Source organism: Drosophila miranda, chromosome XR, assembly GCF_003369915.1.
Source record: "Drosophila miranda strain MSH22 chromosome XR, D.miranda_PacBio2.1, whole genome shotgun sequence".
NCBI classification, from domain to species: Eukaryota; Metazoa; Arthropoda; class Insecta; order Diptera; family Drosophilidae; genus Drosophila; species Drosophila miranda.
The window spans coordinates 39862076-39886172 of NC_046674.1; the positions used below are offsets into that span (position 1 = coordinate 39862076).

The window sequence follows — 24097 nt, forward strand, 5'->3', positions numbered from 1 at the left end:
AATGAATTTACAATATCAAACACAATGTTAGATTTTGCCCAGAACGTTTATGTCAACAACAACATAACTAAAATAAAACCACTGTCGTATGTCCAAACTAATGAAATAATTATGCAATACACCAAATATAGTAACCTATTACAAACAAGTCTACTAATTTCATTTGTCATAATTATATTAGTACTACTAAGTTATGTAGCTGTTAAATTTAAGAAAACTTCTAAAAGAGTCACGGTTAAATGTATTAAACCCATAATAGAAACAGAAGAGGAACCAACCTCAACCACCGTACTTGACACCCCGTCACTATACCCGAGGGTAATCGCCTAGGGACAGGCTAATAACAAACGTTGGGGGAATGACATATCCATAATTCTCCACATCCCATACTCATTATGTTTATGTCCAATTCATCCACACAAGTACCCCATCCACACAAGTAACAGGACACCACTGAAGAATCAATAACTGATTCGTCCCACACTCCAGCTAGAGTCCACTAATCTAAACAATGGACACTATTGATTCATCAACGCCAGAATCACGCCACCCTCAAGAAATCGATCCGTTAGAAGCATGCCAGTCATGAGGACCAATCAGAGCTAGTCATAAAACCAAGGAGTATCACATTCCTAGCTCACTCATGTAATGCAACACCGAACGCCAGCAGCGGATGCCTTTGATCAAAAGCCGACGCATCCCCAAACTTCGGTCCAGGCACGTGTAGTGGCGCCTGTCCAACCAAAAATATCGGATAACCGTCCCACGGTTTCCCCTTCCCTTAGACATGCACCTTGCACCTTTTGGGCAGTTACGCGCAAGAAAAAAAAATGACATAAGTTAACAGCGGCTACTGTCAAGGTGTGGTGAGAAAAGGGGAATGAGAGAACCAAGGGCTCAAGCGGAAGGAGAGTGGCTTGGGCATGTTCTTTCCAATTTTACTCGCGATCCCAGACGGACGTCTGAGGAAAATACTCAAGTAGTGCAGTGAAAGGAAAAATCCTAACCTCGACCGTAATTACCGCGTGTCCCTCGTGGCTAAGATCTAGTCAAAAGATCAGCCGACCATTCCTACGTTTATTAAGCGAAGGCCGAACCCATCGGGTGAGTGAAAATTGTACCCCAACTGCCGGCCAACAGAAAATTAAAGTTCGTTTTTTTCTTAAAAACCTAACCATAGGCTTGGCCGTACGTAATACCGTACGAAACGCCGGTCGTAGTGCCGTAAGCCGTACCCACTACAGTCTCGTCACCTTGCCACACATATATGTAAGTACCCATCGTACCGATCGACTAATGTATGTGTTAGCCGTCTTCGACCCCAAATCTTCTTTCGGCGTGGCGTCTGCATACATGTGAGCATCACTGTATTTACCGCAGGGTGTACCGGCGTGGGTCCACACACATACAAGCCTTGCTCGGCCTACACCAGTGAAAAACGGTCGATGGGCTTATATCTACGCGTGCGTGGCGTATGTATGTGTGAAGTTTACGATTCTCTCTTCAGAGACTTTCGTCATTGCTACGTCGCTTACGCCACCCGCATACGAACAGTAACGCTAAAGGAGAAGACAATTACCGGTGCCGTAATACTGTTTGCTTTGCTGATGAAGTCATTCGGTGTCTCGATCATGATGGCTATGCCCATGCATTTCTTCATATTGGAATAATACTTTGGAACCCCACTATTGTACTGACCCTAGGATTAACATTAAAAGTTAAATTCGTGTGATTCGGTTTGTTTGGATTATCATAAAGAAATGTGCAGCTAGAAGGAAAGGAACTACTCTGACACATTGATATTTACAAGTTTTCAGCCACCCTCATCGACCACATGGAAGCGCTTTCATCGTTGGATTTGATCATAATGTGAGTGATAACCTGTGAACGTCTGCTATATGTGAATTCAAAATTTTACGCAAGTCGAAGCAACATTAAAGCTTCCATGCCTCGACCGTAAACTTCCCAGCCGTACTGTAACGCTGACCAATCCAATTGTTCACGTGTTTGTTTTGTTCTGATCTTTCGCAAGCAATGTAACTTTCTGCAATTCCGAATCTATCGACAACCGAACTTATGATTGGGATTACCCCACAAGCAATTGCTGTGCACTTTAAAGATGCATCCATCCGTCCCTTGTTTTTGCATTTAAACTGAAAACCATTCGAATATATTTCTATTTGTGTGACGTAATTACCATTATTCCTGAATATACTCTTTATAATTAGTTGACCCTAGTCTAATAAGATCTTTCATCATGATATATTTATATATATATGTAATTAATCTTAATTGCAGCTTATTTGAACATATTATCCTTATTACTTTAGTAGCCTTTATATATATCTACCCACTTAGCAGCCTGTAGAGAGAGCTTGTAGAAAAGTTTAATGAATAAACTGTTTGTAATGAATTCCCGTTAATTGTTGCCGTTATTAAGGATCATGTGGCGCCGAGATGACGTAACCTAGCAGAAATAGAGCGTTTATTTTAGGGATCGTTACCCATTACTCAGCCTATTTGGACCGGTGCGATCAAGGAAGGGTGGGCATACCGAGTTGCAATGACACCGCAGGCAACTCCCGCTCGAATTCGTTCCGCTGACTCATCTCCCTACACTGTCATTTCTCTGTAAATTTCTTCCGTCTGAACCTTGAGCGAAACTTATTTTTATTGTCTTTGCTCCTAATGCTCGAGCTCGTGACGCGATCTCTCCCTACCCCACCCCCACTCTACCCGACTAACCATGAGACCGGCAGCAACGCGTGCATGGATCTCGATCATACGCTCCATCGGCTCGTCTACCGTTTCAGATCCTAGCCTCCTGCTTCGTTATCTGTTACAGTATTAGCAATATATATTTATATATATAACAAATTTAAAATACAATAAAAAAATAATTGGCGCCCAACGTGGGGCCCGAGCTGTCACAGCCCCAGTAAATGTCCGAAAGACAGTCAACTACACCCGAATGGAAATTCCTTATCCTTCTTGGTTCAGACAACCTTGCCAACTTCCTCAATATCGGTTGTGAGGGTATAGTGTAGCGAGAGAGACTGTTGAAATCCTGATGTTTTCCATTAAGCTCTTGGTCCAGTCCACTTAAGCTGCATCTGACTTAACCACTGCCGGTATATCGATCGAGTTCAAGTAAATATTCCCTCCGTCGATCGAAATTGGGTTAATTTATGGCGACAAGCTATAACCTATCTCGCGGAGTTGAGAGTATACGCAAAGCAAGTTTATTTGCATCTTTTTCTATTTTCTATCATCCTCCCAACTATAAAGAGCGTCGTCGACTGTCGAAATCCTGAAGCTTTTAGAATAAGCTCTTGGTCCAGTTGATGCAAAGTAAGACCTACTGGGTCCAGTTTTTGTGATAGGATTCAGCCGTTGATAGAAATCAGGTGTATGTATGGCAAAAAGCTATCGCTTTCTCGCGGTAGAAAGAACCTGTCCGACTCAGTATTTTTGTTTTCTACACGAATTCGTCTCTTAGACAGTGAGATTAGATAGCGAACGAGATTCAGTCTATCTCTTATGTGCATCGAAGCAGAATCATGATCCTTTTATTTAAAAACATTTTGTCATCCCTATTCCTTTGCCTTGATATATAAATTAGTCCGTATTTAGTTTCGTAATTATCTATAAAAGATCGTTGGGTAAGAGATTATGTACGATAATCATGCCCCTAAGTCGTAGTCCCGAGAATTTCGCTCAAATAGAGAATCAGGGAATAATTTGTAGCACGTGCGCCAGGGAAGTTGACTACCTAGCTCAGTTAATTACCACCAGCTGTGGACACCAATTCCACCGAGTCTGTTTTAATCGTAAAGCTGGAGCCAAAAAGATTTGTCCTGTCTGCCACGTTGGCTTGCATGCATCGGCTTTGAATTTAGCTGAGGAGATTGCCGCAGCCCAGACTGCAAGCCAAGACCCCAGCACAACCATGCACCAGACTAGGTCTAAGGGTAGGGCAACCGATCCCAACGCAGACGCCCCAAGCGGGTCAACTGTTAGTGAGACTAACTCGGAAGTACAAATGGAAGCAAATGCAGCTTCGACCAATGCAAGTCTACACCAGGTTATTGCCGATGCTTTGGTAGCTGCAATGCAGGCTCAAACCCACATATTAGCGCAGACCATAGAAACTGGAATGCAGAAATTATCGATTCAGCAAACGGCGTCCCGTGAAAGTATTGAAAGTGTTCGTTCACAACCAATCAATACACAAACCATCGACGAGGTAGAACAACAAACGTTTCAGCAACTGTTCGGGGGTAGTTCGGAAAGACAGACGGCCAGAGAGCCACCAACTAGATATAGTCTAGGAGGGACCCCGCCAGTCTCAGAGCTACGAGCTGATAGAATAAGCCAAATCATTTCAAATTGGAAAATACGGTTTTCAGGTCATTCCTCCATTGGCGTGGACGACTTCATTTATAGGGTAAATGCCATGACCAACCAATCCTTAAATGGAAATTTTGATCTGTTAGCCAGATATGCGAGCAACCTGTTTGAGGGCAGTGCCAGTGAATGGTGGTGACCTGTGCGTAGCACTCAAGACTCAATTCAAAGACGGACGTACCGACTTGGATATCCGCTCAGCGATCACGCAGCGGAAACAGAAGCCAAATGAACCGTTTGATTTATTTTATGAAGCAAATTTCGCATTGGCAGACAAACTAGTACAGCCAATGACTGAGCCCTATCTGTTAGAAGCTCTTAAAGCCAATTTAGTTCCAGAAATTCAACACGAAATCTTGTATGTACCCATCAAGAGTATCGCAGAGCTACGTCATATAGTTCGTACTCGCGAGCGATTCTTGCAGAACTTGTCCAAATCTACGGCAACGTTGCAGCGTGCTGCGTCTAAACGACATATTAATGAGATGCATCAAACGAGATGCATCAAATGAGATGCTGATGGTGTAGATGATGCAAGAATTGATGCCTTGACCCTTAATTGTTGGAATTGTGGGAAGTTAGGTCACCGTTACCAAGAATGTACTGGAGAGCGGAGGGTTTTTTGTTATGGGTGTGGGAAAGCTGACACTTACAAGCCCTCTTGTAGGAAATGCAACCAAAAAAACTTGGCAGCTCGTGCACCGTTGATCAGTGCACGCAGACAGATGGTATTGAAAGCCACCAATACGGAGTAATGAGTTCAAAAACAAACTCGCTACCACTTTAACCAGCCATGTAACAAATACCAGACTTACCAACCAGGACAGAGATAGAGAATGGTAGCGAACGCTCCCTACGAATGAAGTTGCGTAGATGTGCTTATAATGTAGCACGAAAGCAAGAACGAAAAGTTTTGTTATCCGCCGTAGTTGGGAATGCGCAGGACATAAGACCGTATGCAGAGGTCCAACTATTGGCGAGAACAGTCACTGGTCTTTTGGATACAGGAGCAACAATCAGTTGTATAGGAGGGGATTTAGCGTTGAAAGTTAGTCATGCGACCGTCAAAACCGTTAATGCATCTGTGCGAACTGCTGATGGAGCTGCGCAGAAAATTGTAGGCAAGATCACCACTCCCGTGCTGTTTCGAAATGAAACTAAACCAATAACATTGTATTTAGTACCATCACTCGCTCAAGAATTATGCCTTGGCATTGACTTTTGGGCTGCATTTAAATTGTTACCTCCAGGTGTAGTAACCCAGAATGCCAAGCCCGAAGTTGCTGCCTTAGCCAAGGATGACCATATGCATATAAGCCTAACGGATTCGCAACAGGCCATGTTGTCAGAGGCTATCAAAAAGTTCCCGTCATTCGCCAAAGAAGGTCTAGGTCGAACCAGCTGGATAAGTCACGATATCGGTATAGGGGATGCAAAGCCAATTAAACAGCGGCACTATTCGGTATCTCCTGCCGTCGAAAAGGTCATGTTTGAGGAAGTAGATAGAATTATAGCGCTTGGCGTTATTGAGGAGTCCGATAGTCCATGGTCGTCACCAGTCGTTCTCGTTAGGAAACCTGGAAAGGTGAGAATATGCCTCGATAGCCGGAAGGTCAACGAAGTCACAGTGAAGAGCGCATATCCCATGCCTTTGATCGATGGAATATTAAGCCGACTACCAAAAGCTGAATATTTTTCCAGCATCGACCTGAAGGATGCCTATTGGCAGATCCCATTGACTTCAGACGCTCGCGAAAAGACCGCGTTCACCGTCCCGGGGAGACCCCTGTATCAATACACAGTGATGCCATTTGGACTAACCAACGCTCCACAAACCATGTGTAAATTAATGGATAAAGTTATACCCTCTCAGTTACGACATGAAGTGTTCGTCTATCTAGATGATTTGCTCGTTGTATCTACTTTCTACGTTCTACTTTCGAAATCCATGTGCGTGTGTTATCCGAGTTAGCATATCGGTTAAAACAAGCTGGGTTAACAATTAATGTCGAAAAAAAGTAAATTTTGTTTGAAGGAAGTAAGATACCTTGGCCATGTCATTGGGGATGGAACTATTAAAACCGATCCAGAAAAAGTTTCAGCCATTCGGGAATTCCCAACACCTCGTTCAGTCAAACAGGTACGAAGGTTTTTAGGAGTAACTGGCTGGTATCATAAATTCATTCGAAATTATGCCGGTCTGGCCGCTCCATTGTCGGACACGTTGAAACAGAAACGCAAGTTTGAATGGACGAATGAGGCCCAACTTGCATTTGAAGACCTAAAAAGTAAACTTTGCAGTACTCCCGTTTTGCATAGTCCAAATTTTCGGATTCCATTCGCTATTCACTGCGATGCGAGTCATACTGGCGTGGGCGGAGTACTTATGCAAAAAGATGTAGAAGGTAACGAGGTTCCGATCGCATATATGTCTACGAAGCTAAATCAATGCCAACGAAATTACTCGGTTACAGAAAAAAAGTGTTTAGCAGCGTGTTAAAAAGTTTCGCGCCTACATCGAAGGACATGAATTTGTCATTATTACCGATCATGCTTCGTTAAAATGGCTTATGAGTCAATCGGATTTGAGCTCTAGACTCGCCAGATGGTCGTTAAAATTACAAGGTTTTGACTTCCAAATTCATCACCGAAAAGGAGTCAACAACAAAGTTCCAGACGCCATGTCCCGAGCCTATACTGAACACCTGTCCGAGCTCCAAATAGACAGTCTGCTAGATCTCAGTTCACCACAGTTTCACTCAGTTGAGTATGAGGATCTAAAAACCAAAATAACTGCCAACCAGACGAAAATGCCTGATGGCAAAGTAATTGATGGATTCATTTATCGCCGTGCTGAACATGCAGTAGGAGAAAAAGTATCCAATGACCTCTGCTGTTGCTTGGCCCATACCTTGTCTCCAATCGTGGGTTTCCACGCTCTCCACCTTCGGCACGCCAAACCAGGACACGATGCGCTCTCGGAACGCTTTTGTTAGTGCTTCCGCAGTGGCCTTTCTCAAGGGGACCAATTCGGTCCATTTCGAGAACCGATCCACCATCACCAATAACATGGCATTCCCATGCTTTGACCTGGGCAGAGGGCCCACGAAGTCGGCACACGCCGTCGCCCACGGCTCCTCTGGCACTTGTGTCAGCATTTTCCCGGCCGCCTGCTGTTGACTCGGTTTGTAGCGTATGCAGACTTCACACTTTCTCACGTATGTCCTCACATCTCGGTGCATCCCCGGCCAGTAGCACCGGGCGGCTACTCTGGCCATCGTTCTTCTGCCGCCCGCGGGCCCCGCCTCCGGCGAGTCGTGGTTCTCTCTTATGACTCTCTTTCTTAGCTCCTTTGGGACGCATAACTTTCATGATGCTATCTCCTCTTCTCCAGCTCGGTGCGGGATGTGCCGGTATATCCGGCCTGCTTCCTCCACGTAATCAGGATATTTCCTCGGTTCCGTCCTCATCCTCTCTTTGACCTTTTTAATCCATCCGCACTCTGCCTCAGGTTCGTGTCCCTTCTCTGCTTCCTCCTCGGTGGTTCTCAGGCATCGCTCCGCCAATGGCTGTCGGGCAGTGCGTCCGCCACTACGTTCAGCTGCCCTTTCCTATATGCCACTTCGAAGTCGTATTGTTGTAGCTCCAGCGCCCACCTGGCGATCCTCCCCGTTGGGCTCTCGATGCTGTTCAACCATTTCAACGCCATGTGATCGGTGACTACCTTGAAATGGTATCCCTCCAGATAGGGCTTTAGCTTTCTTATAGCCCATACAATGGCCAGACACTCCTTTTCGGTCGCCGAATAGTTCTTTTCTGCGCTATTCAGAGTCCTACTGGCGTATGAGATGACCCTCTCGCCCTTCTCCGTCTCTTGCGTCAGGATCGCCCCCAGTCCGTAGTCGCTGGCGTCCGTCTGGAGCACGAATTTCTTCGAGAAATCCGGGCATGCCAACACCGGGTCTGCTGTCAGCCGACTTTTTACGTCCTCGAACGCTTGTTGCTGTTCTGTTGACCATTCCCACTTCGCCTTCTTCTTCAGCAAAGTGCTGAGGGGCTGCACCAACGTGGCGAATCCCTTTACGAAACGCCTGTACCAGGAGGCCCCGCCCAAGTATTGTCGTAGCTCTCTGACACTCGCTGGCGGCTGCAACTCCTTAATGGCTGCCACTTTCTCGAGATCGGTGCAGATTCCGTCTCCCGTCACCAAATGCCTCAGGTATCGTAGTTCCTTCCTAAAAAATTGACACTTGTCCACATTTAGGCGCAAGTTTGCGCTTTTCAACCGTCGAAAAACTTCTTCGAGGTTGCGCTTGTGCTCCTCCTCGGTACGGCCGATGACAATGATGTCGTCTTGGTACGCGAACGCGTGTGGCATCATCTCGGGGCCTATCACCTGGTCCAATGCCCTCTGGAACGTAGCCGAGGCTGAGTGGAGTCCGAATGGCATCACCTTCCACTGGAACAGCCCTTTGCCAGGCACCGTGAACGCGGTGAACTTCCTGCTGCCTTCCTCCAGTGGTATCTGCCAATAACCGTCCTTTAAGTCTAAGCTACTGATGAACCGTGCCTCCCTGAGCTGGTCCAAAATATAGTCTATTCTTGGCATGGGGTACGCATCCTTGATGGACTTCGCGTTTATCTGTCTGAAGTCCACGCATAATCTCCACTTTCCCGTCTTCTTTTTGACCATCACGATGGATGAACTGTACGGACTCTTCGATGGCTCAATGCACCCTCTTTCCAGCAGCTCGTCAACCTGTTGGTTGATTTCGGCTTGCATCTTGGGATTTTTGGGGTAGTAACGCTGTTTGACCGGCTGGGCATCACTCATAGTGATCGTGTGTGTAGTTATGTTCGACACCCCCTTCAGTTCTCGGAACTCTTCCAACTCCTTTGCCAGGAAGTCTTCGACCGATCCCTCCTCCGCTCGCGTTCCGTCGGATGCGGGCTCGACGGACCCTCCAGTGTTCGCTACCACCGCCACTGACAACTTCTCCTCCAACCGCCCCTGGCGGTGGCCTCTCGCCGGGATCACAACCCTGTGTCCCGCACAGGTCACTTCTGCTCCGACTGCGGCAAGGAAATCCCATCCCAGGACCAGCGCATCAATTACTCCGGGCAACACTAGAAGCGGGATTGTAACGATCTTGTCCCCGAAGGCCAGCTCCACCTCGATCTGGGAATTGATTTCCCGGCTGCGTCCGTCGGCCAGCCTCACCAGCTTCCTCGTCTCTTTCTGTCGCCTCTCTTCCCCCAGCCTACTCGCCGCCTCGCAGCTGATAAAACTGCTTGTCGCCCCGGTATCGACCGTTGCTTTCCAGTTGCTGCCCGCGATCCTCACCACCGCCGACAGCTGGACATCCTCCACCGTGAGTTCTCCTACGAGCTTTGGGGGGCTTCGTCTTGCGACCCTGGCACGGCCCTCCGCGGCTTGGGTCGCGGGGCGTTTCCCGCTTTCTGGCAGCACTGCCATGTCGGGGCTCCTACCTTGCCGCACCTCCAGCAGAATGTTATCGGTCGGCCATTGCATGCTTGTGCCCAATGGCGGTCACTTCCGCATCGTCGACACGCCTGGGCTGGGTTTTTCACGAACCCAGCCTCTATGTTCGTGTTCGCTTGGTCGTCCCGCCGCGTCGGGACCGGCCTTTTTTCCGCTGTCGGATCAGAGCTGGCTGCCGTTTCGTCCTGGCAGCGGCGACATATCTCCGTTCCTGCCGGACGAGTGAACGGATTGTTTGCTTTTGCTTTACTCGCCGGACACTCCCGCTGGAACTCCAGCCGGTCCCTCTCCAGAGCCTCAAATTCGTCGGCCAGCGTCATCATGTGATCCAGGTCTCTGCACCTATGCGGCCAGATGAACACCCTCAAATCGGGCATACTGTTGTCTCTGATGAGCTCCATCTGCTCTTCGGGCGTGCATTTTAGTGGCCGCATGAGGGTCTGCATCTCCACCATGTAGTCCTTGAATGGCTCTCCCCACCTTTGCTTCCTCAATCTCACCTCCTGGAGTAATTTTTCAATATACCCCCTCGGCAGGAAGTATGCTTGGAAGCTACGCGCAAATGCGTTCCATGTCTGCCACTGCCTGTTGTTGGCTACAAACCACATGAGCGCCCGACCCTTTAGCAGCTCAGGCATTGCTCGTGGAATCAAATTCAAATCCAAACCGTACATGTCGGCTGACCACTCGATTTGTTCCAGGAACTCGAGCGGTTTCGCCGTTCCGTCGAACCGAAACGACCACTCCCTGACCTGATTGGCGACGTGGGCAAAACTCGAACTGGGCGGTCTCGTGGTTTGTTCATCAAGTCCCCGTCGACGATCCTCCCCTGCTCTCCCCTCTTCAAATCCATGTGGGTTTCTCGCGCTCCCTTGCTCTGGCTGTGCTGGCCTGGTTGGCCTCTCCCCACTCTCTGCCCGCGGTCGGCTGGGCGACCGGCTTTTCACCGGGACCGCCAGGCTCGCGATGAGCTCCTCTTGGGTCTTGGATGGCCGTCTCCACAGCGTTGCCTGCTCCGCACTCGCCGGCAGCGTCAGGCGCTCGTACGGATCCACCCCGTCCTCCATCTGGGCCGCGGTCGCGGCTCCTCCCGCCTTCATCTCCCAGGCCTCGAGCGCGTTCGCATACATCCGGTTCCTCTCCATGCTTCTCTACCCACTCCTTGAAGATTCGGCGCATCTCGGCCAGCGTGCCTTCCAATCGAAGACCGCACGCCCGCGCGCACTGGACCAAGTCCTCTTTCCTCAACGAATGGACCCATCGTCGGCTCCTCATTTTTACGCCCTTGCAATACCACACTCAGTACCGCCCTTCCCAAACGCACTTTTTCTTTCACTTGTCGAGAGGCCCCACGTTGGGCGCCAGTTGTAACGAACCGTTCTTTTCCGTCTGATGCAGCTGGGCTGGCTCAGCGGTCGGTGGGCTCGCTGCAACAATATTTGTATGTTGCCCTGACGACAAGTAAGAAGGCGCGGGTTGGGTTTTGTACTGATATGATAATATGCTTTATTGGTATCTTAGATCTATCTTACGCTATTCCGACTCCGGTGCTGGTTCTCCTCTTGGTTCCTCTCGCCAAGCCTGGCACCGCCGGCTCTACTGACTGGGGCTAGCGATTCTTGGCACGTGGCCCAAATCCGCCTCTCAGTCGGCGCCTGACGCGTTCGCTCTCACTCGACTCACTTGGCTTTTCGGCCCGAGGGTGTCTCACTCCCTGTGGGATGCACTCCAAGCGTGGCACCGTTGGTTCAAGGGATTGGGACCTTTGGCTCTTGGCTGCACGCTCGAGTCCGCCTCTCAATCCTCGCACAACGCGTTCGCTTTCTAAAGTTCTTTTCCCTTTGCTCGGTCTCACTCTTGTTGCTCACTATTCACTTCACTCTTGATGGCTCCGCTCGCTGACTGTTCCTGTTCCTGGTCGCGGCCCTCCTCTTATAGGCTCGCTTCTGCGTCGGCGCCGCCGATGCCGCCTGGCGCTAACGGCACTTTCCGCCATGCGGTGCCCGTACTTTTCCATCGGCGTTCCTTCATTCTCTGCTCGCTTTACAACGGGACCTGGCTGGTGGCGTGATCTCATGACCATATTTGGTCATGCGCTGGGCCACTGCCGGCCCGATCCCGTCATCCCGCTGCTCTCCCCCCAGGGGTCCTCCCCTCTCATCTTGAATTCCCCGGGAGAGCTCTCCTCGGGAATTCGCCGCCTCCGGATATCCCCGGATAACGGCCGTTAGCCCTTAACCCTATACCGCCCCCTGCGTGTGGGAATACCTTTCCTCACAAGTCCTGGATCATTTCGCCAAATTCCCATTTCTCAAACCCGTAAAGAAGTTTACAGCAGATTCGATCATCCGATTTATCGAGGAAGAGTTGTTTCACTGCTTCGGCGTACCCGAGACGGTAGTATCGGATAATGGAGTTCAGTTTAAATCACAGGTATTCCAGAGCTTGCTGCAAAACTATGGTGTCAAACATATGTTTACAGCCGTGAATGCACCCCAAGCAAATGCGTCAGAACGTGTGAATCGTTCGGTCATTGCCGCGATAAAGGCCTATATAAAACCAGACTAATCCAATTGGGATGAAAAGTTGAGCCATATTGCCTGTGCACTACGTTCGAGCACTCATACCGCCATTAATTCGACCCCATACAGAATAGCGTTTGGTCAACATATGGTTACCAATGGCTCTAGCTATCAGCTTTTAAGACAGTTAGAAATGCTGGAGGATCGAACAGTACAGTTTTCGCGAGACGATTCGTTCAATAACATTCGGCAAAAAGCTATGCATTCAGCTCAACAGCAGCATAGTCGCAACGAAAAAGTATATAATTTGCGTGGTCGAGACGTCTCATTTGTCGTTGGTCAGGAAGTGTATAAAAGAAACTTCCAGCAAAGTAACTTTAGCAGAGGCTTTAATGCCAAGCTGGCACCTACTTTCGTGAAAGCCCGGGTGAGAAAAAGACTTGGTAATAGTTACTACGAACTCGAGGACCTACAAGGACGAATCCTAGGGAAATTCCATGCTAAAGATATAAAACAATGAGGTTTCAGGCGTGGATCACTCTTTTCAGTGTATCACTGCCAAGTGTGATCTTGGTAGAGGGGTGTTGTAGTGGCGCCTGTCCAACCAAAAATATCGGATAACCGTCCCACGGTTTCCCCTTCCCTTAGACATGCACCTTGCACCTTTTGGGCAGTTACGCGCAAGAAAAAAAAATGACATAAGTTAACAGCGGCTACTGTCAAGGTGTGGTGAGAAAAGGGGAATAAGAGAACCAAGGGCTCAAGCGGAAGGAGAGTGGCTTGGGCATGTTCTTTCCAATTTTACTCGCGATCCCAGACGGACGTCTGAGGAAAATACTCAAGTAGTGCAGTGAAAGGAAAAATTCTAACCTCGACCGTAATTACCGCGTGTCCCTCGTGGCTAAGATCTAGTCAAAAGATCAGCCGACCATTCCTACGTTTATTAAGCGAACGCCGAACCCATCGGGTAAGTGAAAATTGTACCCCAACTGCCGGCCAACAGAAAATTAAAGTTCGTTTTTTTTCTTAAAAACCTAACCATAGGCTTGGCCGTACGTAATACCGTACGAAACGCCGGTCGTAGTGGCGTAAGCCGTACCCACTACAGTCTCGTCACCTTACCACACATATAAATACCCATCGTCCCGATCGACTACAGTATGTGTTAGCCGTCTTCGACCCCAAATCTTCTTTCGGCGTGGCGTCTGCATACATGTGAGCATCACTGTATTTACCGCATGGGTCCACACACATACAAGCCTTGCTCGGCCTACACCAGTGAAAAACGGTCGATGGGCTTATATCTACGCGTGCAGTGACATACATATGTGTGAAATTGACTATTCCCTCTTCAGTGACTTTCGTCATTGCTACGTCGCATACGCCGCCCGCATACGAACAGTAACGCTAAAGGAGAAGACAATTACCGGTGCCGAAATACTGTTTGCGTTGCTGATGAAGTCATTCGGTGTCTCGATCATGATGGCTATGCCCATGCATTTCTTCATATTAGAATAATACTTTGGAACCCCACTATTGTACTGACCCTAGGATTAACATTAAAAGTTAAATTCGTGTGATTCGGTTTGTTTGGGTTATCATAAAGAAATGTGCAGCTAGAAGGAAAGGAACTAAAACTAATACTCGCGCGTATCGCATATCTACTCTGACACACTGATATTTACAAGTTTTCAGCCACCCTCATCGACCACATGGAAGCGCTTTCATCGTTGGATTTGATCGTAATGTGAGTGATAACCTGTGAACGTCTGCTATATGTGAATTCAAAATTTTACGCAAGTCGAAGCAACATTAAAGCTTCCATGCCTCGACCGTAAACTTCCCAGCCATACTGTAACGCTGACCAATCCAATTGTTCACGTGTTGGTTTTGTTCTGCTCTTTCGCAAGCAATGTAATTTTCTGCAATTCCGAATCTATCGACAACCGAACTTATGATTGGGATTACCCAAGCAATTGCTGTGCACTTTAAAGATGCATCCATCCGTCCCTTGTTTTTGCATTTAACCTGAAAACCATTCGAATATATTTCTATTTGTGTAACGTAATTACCAATATTCCTGAATATACTCTTTATAATTAGTTGACCCTAGTCTAATAAGATCTTTCATCATGATATTTTTATATATATAATTAATCTTAATTGCAGCTTATTTGAACATATTATCCTTATTACTTTAGTAGCCTTTATACATATATATCTACCCTCTTAGCAGCCATGAGAGCTTGTAGGAAAGTTTAATGAATAAACTGTTGTGATGTACCTATTTCAGGCTGAGGTAAGCTCAGTCCCGTCCAGGGGTCAATCCACAAGAAATTTGTAGAAATGTGATGGAACCTTAAGGGCGGCGTCAGGGGGCGGCCTGTCGTAGAGAGGTGGATCGGGGCTAGAATGGGCGTCGCTCGTAGTGTATACGAAACGACCGTGTGGACTCGGGGCGGGGCGACGTCGGTGCCTCGGCTAATTGGGGTGAACTTACGCAATCGGGTGTTTTTACTTTGATAATTTGACACTTTATTGTATTTCTTAGCGGTTTAAATGAACTTATTTTTAATTGGGCGCCGATGTCTTCTGGTGAGTTCCGGGTACCGCGTCTGTACTCCGGGCCGGGTCTCTGCGTAAGTTTTGGTACCACGACCGTACTGTGAGCCGGATCTCTGCGTAAGTCCTTCTTTGGTTCTCGTCGCCGTCTTTTTATAGGCCCGTATTGCTCGGTCGGCGGGCTTGACAAATGCACTTCCGCGTCGGGGCGCACTTTGCCGTTCTTGTTGATCGTTGCAGATTTTGGCGGCGCCGACTTTCCTCCGTCGATGAACCCGGAAAACCGCTCTCGGCCGATGGCCTGGCTTGGAGTGGGGGAAAGCTCGTGTAACCTGATGTCTTTGGTCATCGTTCTAGAGTTGGCGCGTGTTGATCGTTGGTTGCTTGCGGAGGGGGCGCTGGTTGTGGGGTGCGGTGCGATGCGCTCATTATAGGTCGGTGGACGGATTGTATCGAAACCTTTTAGGTTCGTTACACCCTCCCCTTTCTTCCCCGACGAGAGTTACGAAGACTCGTGCGTCGGGTGCGCGGCGGTGGGTCCGGTACCTTTGTTCGAACCACCAACTGTCGAATAGGGTCCGACCCCGTGGCTCTAGTCGCCGCCGTACCTCCTGGATTAGAGGCGTCGGCAGGATCCGGTTGGCGGTGTTCGTTGCCCACTCTGGCGGGGCCACCGTCCACCGGGCGGCGTACTCGGCAGCAGATGGCTCGTACGCCTCGGGCGTCGGGGTGCGTCGTGTTGACGTCTCCGCGTCCTAGATAGCGGTATAGCTGCCCATTTTCGTACGTGTAGTCTGGGTACTTCTGGGGTTCGTCTTGGACTTGTTGGATCCTTTGTTTAAGCCAGGTGCATGGTGTGTCATCTTCCTTAATGCGGGAGAGGGTCTCCAGTGGTTGTCTTGACAGTGCGTCTGCAACTACGTTCTGGTTGCCGGCCCGATAGTGCACGTCGTATTGGTATTGCTGTAGTTCGAGCGCCCATCTTGCTACTCTACCGTAAGGGCTCTCGAGGGTATTCAGCCACTTTAGTGCGAGATGGTCGGTTATGACGTCGAATCGGTAGCCTTCGAGATAGCATCGCAGTTTTCGGATCGCCCAGATGACGGCGAGGCATTCCTTGTCGGTGGCCGAGTAGTTTTCTTCTGCCTTGTTGAGGCGTCGACTGACGTATGCGATGACCCGCTCCTTCCCTTCGATCTCTTGGGTGAGGACCGCGCCTACCCCCAGGTTGCTTGCGTCCGTCTGCAGTGAAAATTTGACGTTAAAGTCTGGGCAGGCGAGTACCGGTGCGGTGGTGAGCAGTGTTTTCAGCTCGTCGAAGGCGTCTTGTTGTTCTTGACCACATGTCCATGCTTTTCCTTTCTTCAGCAGCAGTGACATTGGTTGGAATACGGTGGCAAAGTTTGGGACAAATCTGCGGTACCACCCGGCCATGCCTACGCATTGTCGTAGCTCCTTCAGGTTGGTCGGCGGCCTCAGATCCTTTACGGCTGCGATTTTGTCGGGGTCCGTGTGGATACCTTCTTCGCTGATCATGTGGCCCAGGTATTTTATCCGGCGCTGGAAGAAGGCACACTTGTCCGTGTTGACCCGTAGGTTTGCCTTCCGCAGTCGTGCGAAGACTTCTTTCACGTTGTTCAGGTGCTCCTGGAAGCTTTTCCCGACGATGACGATGTCGTCGAGATATGCGAACGCGAATGGTTCCATGTCTGCGCCGATAACGGCGTCGAGGGTCCGTTGAAATGTGGCTCCCGCGGAGTGTAAACCGAAAGGCATTACTTTCCATTGGTATAATCCTCGGCCGGGTATCGTGAATACCGTGGCTTCCCGGCTGTCGCGGGCCATTGGTTTCTGCCAATACCCGTTTTTCAGGTCTAGGGTCGTGATGAAGTGGGCATTTCGGAGTCGCTCTAGTATGTAGTTGATCCTGGGTAGCAGGTACGCGTCCGGGATGGAACGCTCGTTTAGCTGTCGATAATCTACACACATGCGCCATCTCCCGTCCTTTTTGCGGACCAGGACGATTGGCGCGCTGTGGGGGCTCCGGGATGGTTCGATTAGGTCCTCGGCTATCAGTTGGTCGACCTGTTCATCGATGATCCGCCGCATGGCTGGATTTTTCGGGTAGTACCGTTGTTTTATGGGTCGGTTGTCCCTCATGACGAGGTGTGTTCCGTTACGCCCGTCGTCCCTCGGATGCCTGCGAGTGTTGGCAGTTCCTCGTCTAGGAATTTCCGTATTTTCGGCGCGATGTCGGGAGGCCATGGGTCGGAGATTCGTTCCGAATCGTCCTCGGGTGGGTCGTCGATTCCTGGGTCGCAAGTGTGGTCGGGGTTCTCGGGGAGGATTGTTGTGTCGAATGCGTTTGGTGGTTCGACTTCGCGAGTGTATTCGCTTATGCTGGCGACGATGGCGGGTGCCTCGATCATGAGTAGGGGGCTCGTGTGTGTCCTGGGGTGTGCTTGCGCGACGTTGTACTCTGCGTGATGTACGAACGTGCGGGTCTCGATGGCGATCGTAGCGTTTGACCGATGCTTGGGCGGTGAGGTTCACCGACATGGCTCCAGGCGTGGTGCTGGGCCGCATGCCGGCGCCGTACGAGGTGTTGCCCGGGAGGCGTTCCATGATGTCGGGGACGATCGATGGTGCGTCGGCTCCAGGTGCGTCGGGGTTCCGATGGGTGCCTCGCGTGGCAGTGATCGCCTTTCCCGGTTCCTGCCTGAGAGGACGCGGGAGTAGCGGGTCGGTCGGTGTCGTAGGGGTCGTTTTCGCGTCGAGGGCGGTGTCGCGGGTTTCTTAGTTGGTTGTCTGAGGAAGCGTCGTGCCCGGCTGTTCCCGTGTCAGCTGGGGACGCGAGTCGTTTCCCGACGGGTCCCGGCGGCAACAGCCCACGGTGCGCGTTCCGCGCCTGCCGCATTCCCAACAGAAGAGGATCGATGGGTTGGTGCAGTCGCGAGAAACATGTCCAGCTTCTCCGCAGCGTCGACAGGCTGCGCGTGGGTTGGAGATGGGGGTGGTGATCATTCAATGTGCCGTTTCCTGTGCTGGAGCGCCGGCCTGGTGCGGCTTCCTTGCGGGTTCCGAGGTGTTCCAGTGAGGCTTTCGGCTTTCCGATTCGTCCCGCTTTCGTTTTGTTGTGCCGTTGGCCGCGTGTACCTGGGTGGTTGTCGAGGGGGGATGAGGGTCGCTGGTACGTTTCGTTCCTGGATACTCTCGAACTCTGTGGCCAACATTGTTAATTGCTTCAGACTTCTCAGTTTGTGCCTTCGCACGTACAGCTGGTACGCCGGGAGGGTTTTGTCATAGATCCGGCTAAGTTCCTTGGCTTCGTCGTACCCGGCGTGGTGCATGAGCAACCGGAGCTCGATGACGAGGTCCTTGAACGGTTCGCCCACCGCTTGCTTGCGGTCCCTGATCTGGTCTTCCAATTGCTCGAAGTACCGGGGAGGCAGGAAAAAGGCTAAGAATTCCTGGCGGAAATCGGCCCAAGATGCGCTCTGGAGTCGGCTGGTGCGGAACCAACGGTTGGCTCGGTCGGTGAGGAGCTCTGCCATGGCTCGCGGCACGTAGTTCATGTCTACCCCGAACGAGAGGGCACGCTCTCGGATTCCCCGCTTTCGGATCCGTTCCGCCATCTGTGCGGCGTGACTGTAGTAATGACCGTCTGTGGGGCCATTTCCTCCTGCTGTCGGCAAGACAGCCCCCGGGGGCGGGGGCTTTGGTAGGTCTTCGACGGTTATCGATGTCGGTGAGGTGCTGGCTTTGCCCTCCATGACTCCTGGAACTTGTAGGCTGAGTTTGGGGTCCGTCTTTCGCTTCTCTGTTAGTGCTGAGATGTCGGGCTGGGGCGATCTGGCTCGTCCTGGCGATCTGGCGTACTGCCGCTCGAGCTCTGCCAACCTGACCCAGGCATCGTGTTCGAGGGGCCCGGCGACTAGTTCGGCGAAATTTCTCCGCAAATCTTCCACGTTACCCTCGCGGCTGAATCCGCATTCCTCCGCGAAGGACTCCAGCTCCTCTCGGCGGCGTTTGTGTATCCAGCCGGTACTCACCCCTGGGTTGGCGACGAATTCTCCAGGGTAATACCCACTGGGCTGTTCCTCTGCAGGTGATTCCATCGCTTCGATTGTTACTCGAGTTGGCTGTTTCGCTGGGCTTGCGCTTTCCCTTCACTAGGGCGCTGTGTAGAGCTTCGCGGGTGACGCTTCGAATTTCTTCTCGGGGTGACGGCACTGTTCGCGTTTCTCTGTCGCTGTGTCGCGCAACTCTTGCCGTTGATATTGCGCGAGGTCGGAGTTTTCTTTGAGTCGTTTTCTTTTGTTCTTCTCTAGTGGCCGTGGGGTTTTATTCCACAAGCCCTCGCTGACGTTCCCTTGGGTCCCTGCTCGGGCGCCACTTGTGATGTACCTATTTCAGGCTGAGGTAAGCTCAGTCCCGTCCAGGGGTCAATCCACAAGAAATTTGTAGAAATGTGATGGAACCTTAAGGGCGGCGTCAGGGGGCGGCCTGTCGTAGAGAGGTGGATCGGGGCTAGAATGGGCGTCGCTCGTCGTGTATACGAAACGACCGTGTGGACTCGGGGCGGGGCGACGTCGGTGCCTCGGCTAATTGGGGTGAACTTACGCAATCGGGTGTTTTTACTTTGATAATTTGACACTTTATTGTATTTCTTAGCGGTTTAAATGAACTTATTTTTAATTGGGCGCCGATGTCTTCTGGTGAGTTCCGGGTACCGCGTCTGTACTCCGGGCCGGGTCTCTGCGTAAGTTTTGGTACCACGACCGTACTGTGAGCCGGATCTCTGCGTAAGTCCTTCTTTGGTTCTCGTCGCCGTCTTTTTATAGGCCCGTATTGCTGGGTCGGCGGGTTTGACAAATGCACTTCCGCGTCGGGGCGCACTTTGCCGTTCTTGTTGATCGTTGCAGATTTTGGCGGCGCCGACTTTCCTCCGTCGATGAACCCGGAAAATCGCACTCGGCCGATGGCCTGGCTTGGAGTGGGGGAAAGCTCGTGTAACCTGATGTCTTTGGTCATCGTTCTAGAGTTGGCGCGTGTTGATCGTTGGTTGCTTGCGGAGGGGGCGCTGGTTGTGGGGTGCGGTGCGATGCGCTCATTATAGGTCGGTGGACGGATTGTATCGAAACCTTTTAGGTTCGTTACACTGTTTGTAATGAATTCCCGTTAATTGTTGCCGTTATTAAGGATCATGTGGCGCCGAGATGACTTAACCTAGCAGAAGTAGAGCGTTTATTTTAGGGATCGTTACCCATTACTCAGCCTATTTGGACTGGTGCGATCAAGGAAGGGTGGGCATACCGAGTTGCAATGACACCGCAAGCAACTCCCGCTCGAATTAGTTCCGCTGACTCATCTCCCTACACTGTCATTTCTCTGTAAATTTCTTCCGCCTGAACCTTGAACCGCACGCGAAACGTATTTTTATTGTCTTTGCTCCTAATGCTCGAGCTCGTGACGCGATCTCTCCCTACCCCACCCCCACTCTACCCGACTAACCATGAGACCGGCAGCAACGCGTGCATGGATCTCGATCATACCCTCCATCGGCTCGTATACCGTTTCGGATCCTAGCCTCCTGCTTCGTTATCTGTTACACACGTACGCCACCGACACGAAGATGCAGCCGAGGAAAGCAGCACCCGAAGCCAGAGTCGAGAGAAGGGCTCATGGAAACTAGCAAACAATAGAGAAGTCAGTTCCGTTTGAGACAAGCAGACGTAAAGTTAAGTCGGGGAATTCATCCAATCGTGTGACATAAAGAAATTAAGTACTAAAAATACAATCTTTTTTTAAAAACTAAATTTCGAGTTGCGGATATTTAACTATATACCACTTTACTCACTCTCAAATAAACGTTTAACCGAACCACTACGTGTCCCTTTGTAACAGCTCCGTTTTATATATCGCTTATATATAGAACGGTAAACTAAAACGGTAAAATATATCCAACATATTATATCCAACATTGGTTATGGGCCCAGAGTTCGTTGTTTCGGCTTAATAACAGACTAAAAAGCGTCTGGGGTTGAGTGTCGGTTGTGCTAAATTGTCAACAGTTATTTTGTGCACACATTAACGCGGAACAATTAGCAACATGAATTTGTCAAATCAAATCGAAAAACTTGATGAGGGCAATTACAGTGTTTGGCATATGGCCATGAAAAGTGTCCTGGTAATGACAGAATTATGGGATGTAGTCTGTGGAAAAGGCAGTGGAGGAGATGCCGCAGCTGTCGAGAAATGGAATAAATTGGATCAGAAAGCAATGGCGTACATAACCTTAAATGTTAAGGCATCGCAGTTTTTGCACATAAAGACGTGCGAAAAATCTGAAGCCATATGGACAAATTTAAAGAACTCCACATGCCAAAAGGCCCCATCCAAAAGGTGCAACTTTATCAAAAACTTATTCGACTAAATATGCAGCAGGGCGATGATGTGTCCGCCTATGTCAATTCTTTTGTAGAGACAATTGAAAAATTGGCGGAACTGGACATAAAACTCCACGATGAGCTAAAAGTCATCATGTTATTGAGCAGTTTGCCCGAATCTTGGGAAAATTTTTTAATCGCGATTGAAACGCGTTACGAGCTGCCAAAATTTGAAGCTCTTAAAGTAAAAATGCTGGAAGAAGGCACCAGAAAACAGGAGAAGGCAGAGCTCGAAAATCATTCGGCCACACAAGCAGTATACACACATACACATCGATAAAACGAGAGTGTCGAGAATAACGGAACCAAGAACGATTTTCTGATTTTTTGAACGAGTGCGGTATACAAAGGCACCTGACGGTTCCCTACACCCCTCAGCAAAACGTTGTATCCGAGAGAGCCAATCGAACAATTGTAGAGATGGCAAAATGTATGCTTATCCATGCAAAGCTGGAAGAGTTCTTGTGGGCAGAGGCTGTTACCACGGCAGTTTACTTTCGAAATAGATGTCCCACAAAAGCCTTAAGTGGCGGTACACCATTCGAAGCCTGGAAAGGACGCAAGCCATCAGTAAAACACCTGCGAGTATTCGGATCTCAAGCATTTCAGACCGAAATGACGATTTCATGACAAATATACTCCGCCTTGAGTCAATTAAAGTTCCTGATCAACACTCATATGTACCTTTATTAGCTGATCATGCAAATTTCAGCAGTGACTCCAGCGAAGTGGAGGGGGAGTTTTTGAGCGCAAGTGAACCTGACGACAATTCCGTGAGTGGCCAAGAGGTGCCACCACAAGAGAATGTAGTACAGCGTGGGCAGCATGGCAGACCAAAAATCATCCGCACCGGTCAACCTGGACGACCGAAAAAGCAGTACCAGGCAGTGCTCAATAGTTTCCTAAATCAGGTGGATGACACTGAGACACCGCAGTCAGTTGCTGAAGAATTGCAAGGCGATCATTCTCAAAATTGGAAAGAATCAATGCAAACGGAATACGACGCTCTACAGGAAAATGACACGTGGTCATTGTGTGAACTCCCTCCAGGACAAAAAGCCATTGGCTCCAAATGGGTTTTTCGAATTAAGAGAAACAAGGATGGTCACATCGAGAAGTTCAAATCTCGATTGGTTGCTCAAGGCTGTGGACAACAATTTGGAGTAAATTATTGGGAAACGTTTTCACCTGTAATTCGGTACGAGACCATTCGCATGTTGTTCGCAATTGCTGCAGAAAAACAGCTGTATATGCCTCATGTAGATATTTCAAATGCTTACCTGAACAGTAAACTCCATGAGACTGTGTACATGAGGCAGCCTCAGAATTTTGTCGACAAGCATCATCCAGGAAAAGTTCTAAAGCTGCGTAAAGCACTTTATGGACTCAAGCAATCCGGGCGAGTATGGAACAAAACGCTCGACGAGGTATTGTCTACCATGGGCTTCAAGAGATGTAAGAACGAGGCATTCTTATACGTGAAGAAAGATGAGCAAACATACAGCTATATTGCAGTCTACGTCGACGATTTAATTATCGCATGTCCAAACAAAAATGACATAGCCGTAATTAAGAAGAAGATCGCATCAAACTTCAAGATGCACGATGGCGGCTCCATACACTTTTTCCTAGGAATGGAAATTGAGCGAGACGGTGAACAGGGTTCGATTTCGTTTTGCCAGAAATCGCATATTCAAGGACTATTGGACACGTATGGCATGAGCAAGTGCCGTCCAGCACACCGCTCGACCCGGGCTATCAAGTTGGCTGCATTGATGATAATTGTGTCAAGGTAAATGTAACACAATATCAGTCATTAATTGGTTCCCTTATGTATTTAGCAGTCTTGAGCCGACCGGACATTTTGCACGCAGTAAGCAAACTGTCTCAACGAAATACTGATCCCAATGCAGAACACGAGACGGCTGCAAAACACATTCTAAGGTATCTGGCTGGTACGAAGAGTTTGGGCATCTCATATCGCAAGTGTGGTGAACCAGTAAGAGGTTTCGCTGATGCTGACTGGGCCAATGACAGGCTCGATAGAAGATCTTATAGTGGGTACGCATTCTTTCTAGCAGGCAGTGCGTTTTCTTGGACTTCAACTAAGCAAAGTGTTGTCGCGTTGAGCAGCACTGAAGCTGAATACATAGCACTATCTATGGCTGCTAAAGAGGCCATTTATTTACGAAGACTTCTGGACGAGATTGGTTGGTCAACTGTTACAGAGCCTTTAACCATTTATGGCGACAACATCAGTTCGCAACATATTGCTCAAAATCCGGTACATCACAAACGCACGAAGCACATTTATATTAAGTATCATTTTGTTTGCGACAAAGTAGAATGTAATGAAATTATATATATACTAGAATACGTATCGACAAACGGCAATGTTGCAGATCTACTAACAAAATGTTTAAGCAAGAAAAAACACAGCGGCTTTGTTAAATTACTTGGAACGATAAAGTTAAGCATGAGGTAGTTAGTTTAAAATGATAATATGTAGCTTAAGAAGAACTGTTAAAAGTGTAATCGATACTATTGTTTGAATAAGCAACAATTATCTGGCAACACTGTATTGTATCGTGCTCATAATGTATATACCACTTTAGTCACTCTCAAATAAACGTTGAACCGAACCACTACGTGTC

The 24097-nt window shown here is 49.1% G+C and overlaps 1 long non-coding RNA gene across 1 annotated transcript; it reads left to right on the forward strand.

The window, feature by feature from the left end:
• The first annotated feature begins 398 nt into the window (after nt 1–398).
• On the forward strand, nt 399–2413 carry LOC117186762. The gene is made up of 2 exons (XR_004471674.1): nt 399–1104; nt 1181–2413. It is a non-coding gene; the product is annotated as an uncharacterized LOC117186762 (long non-coding RNA).
• The last annotated feature ends 21684 nt before the right edge of the window (nt 2414–24097 follow it).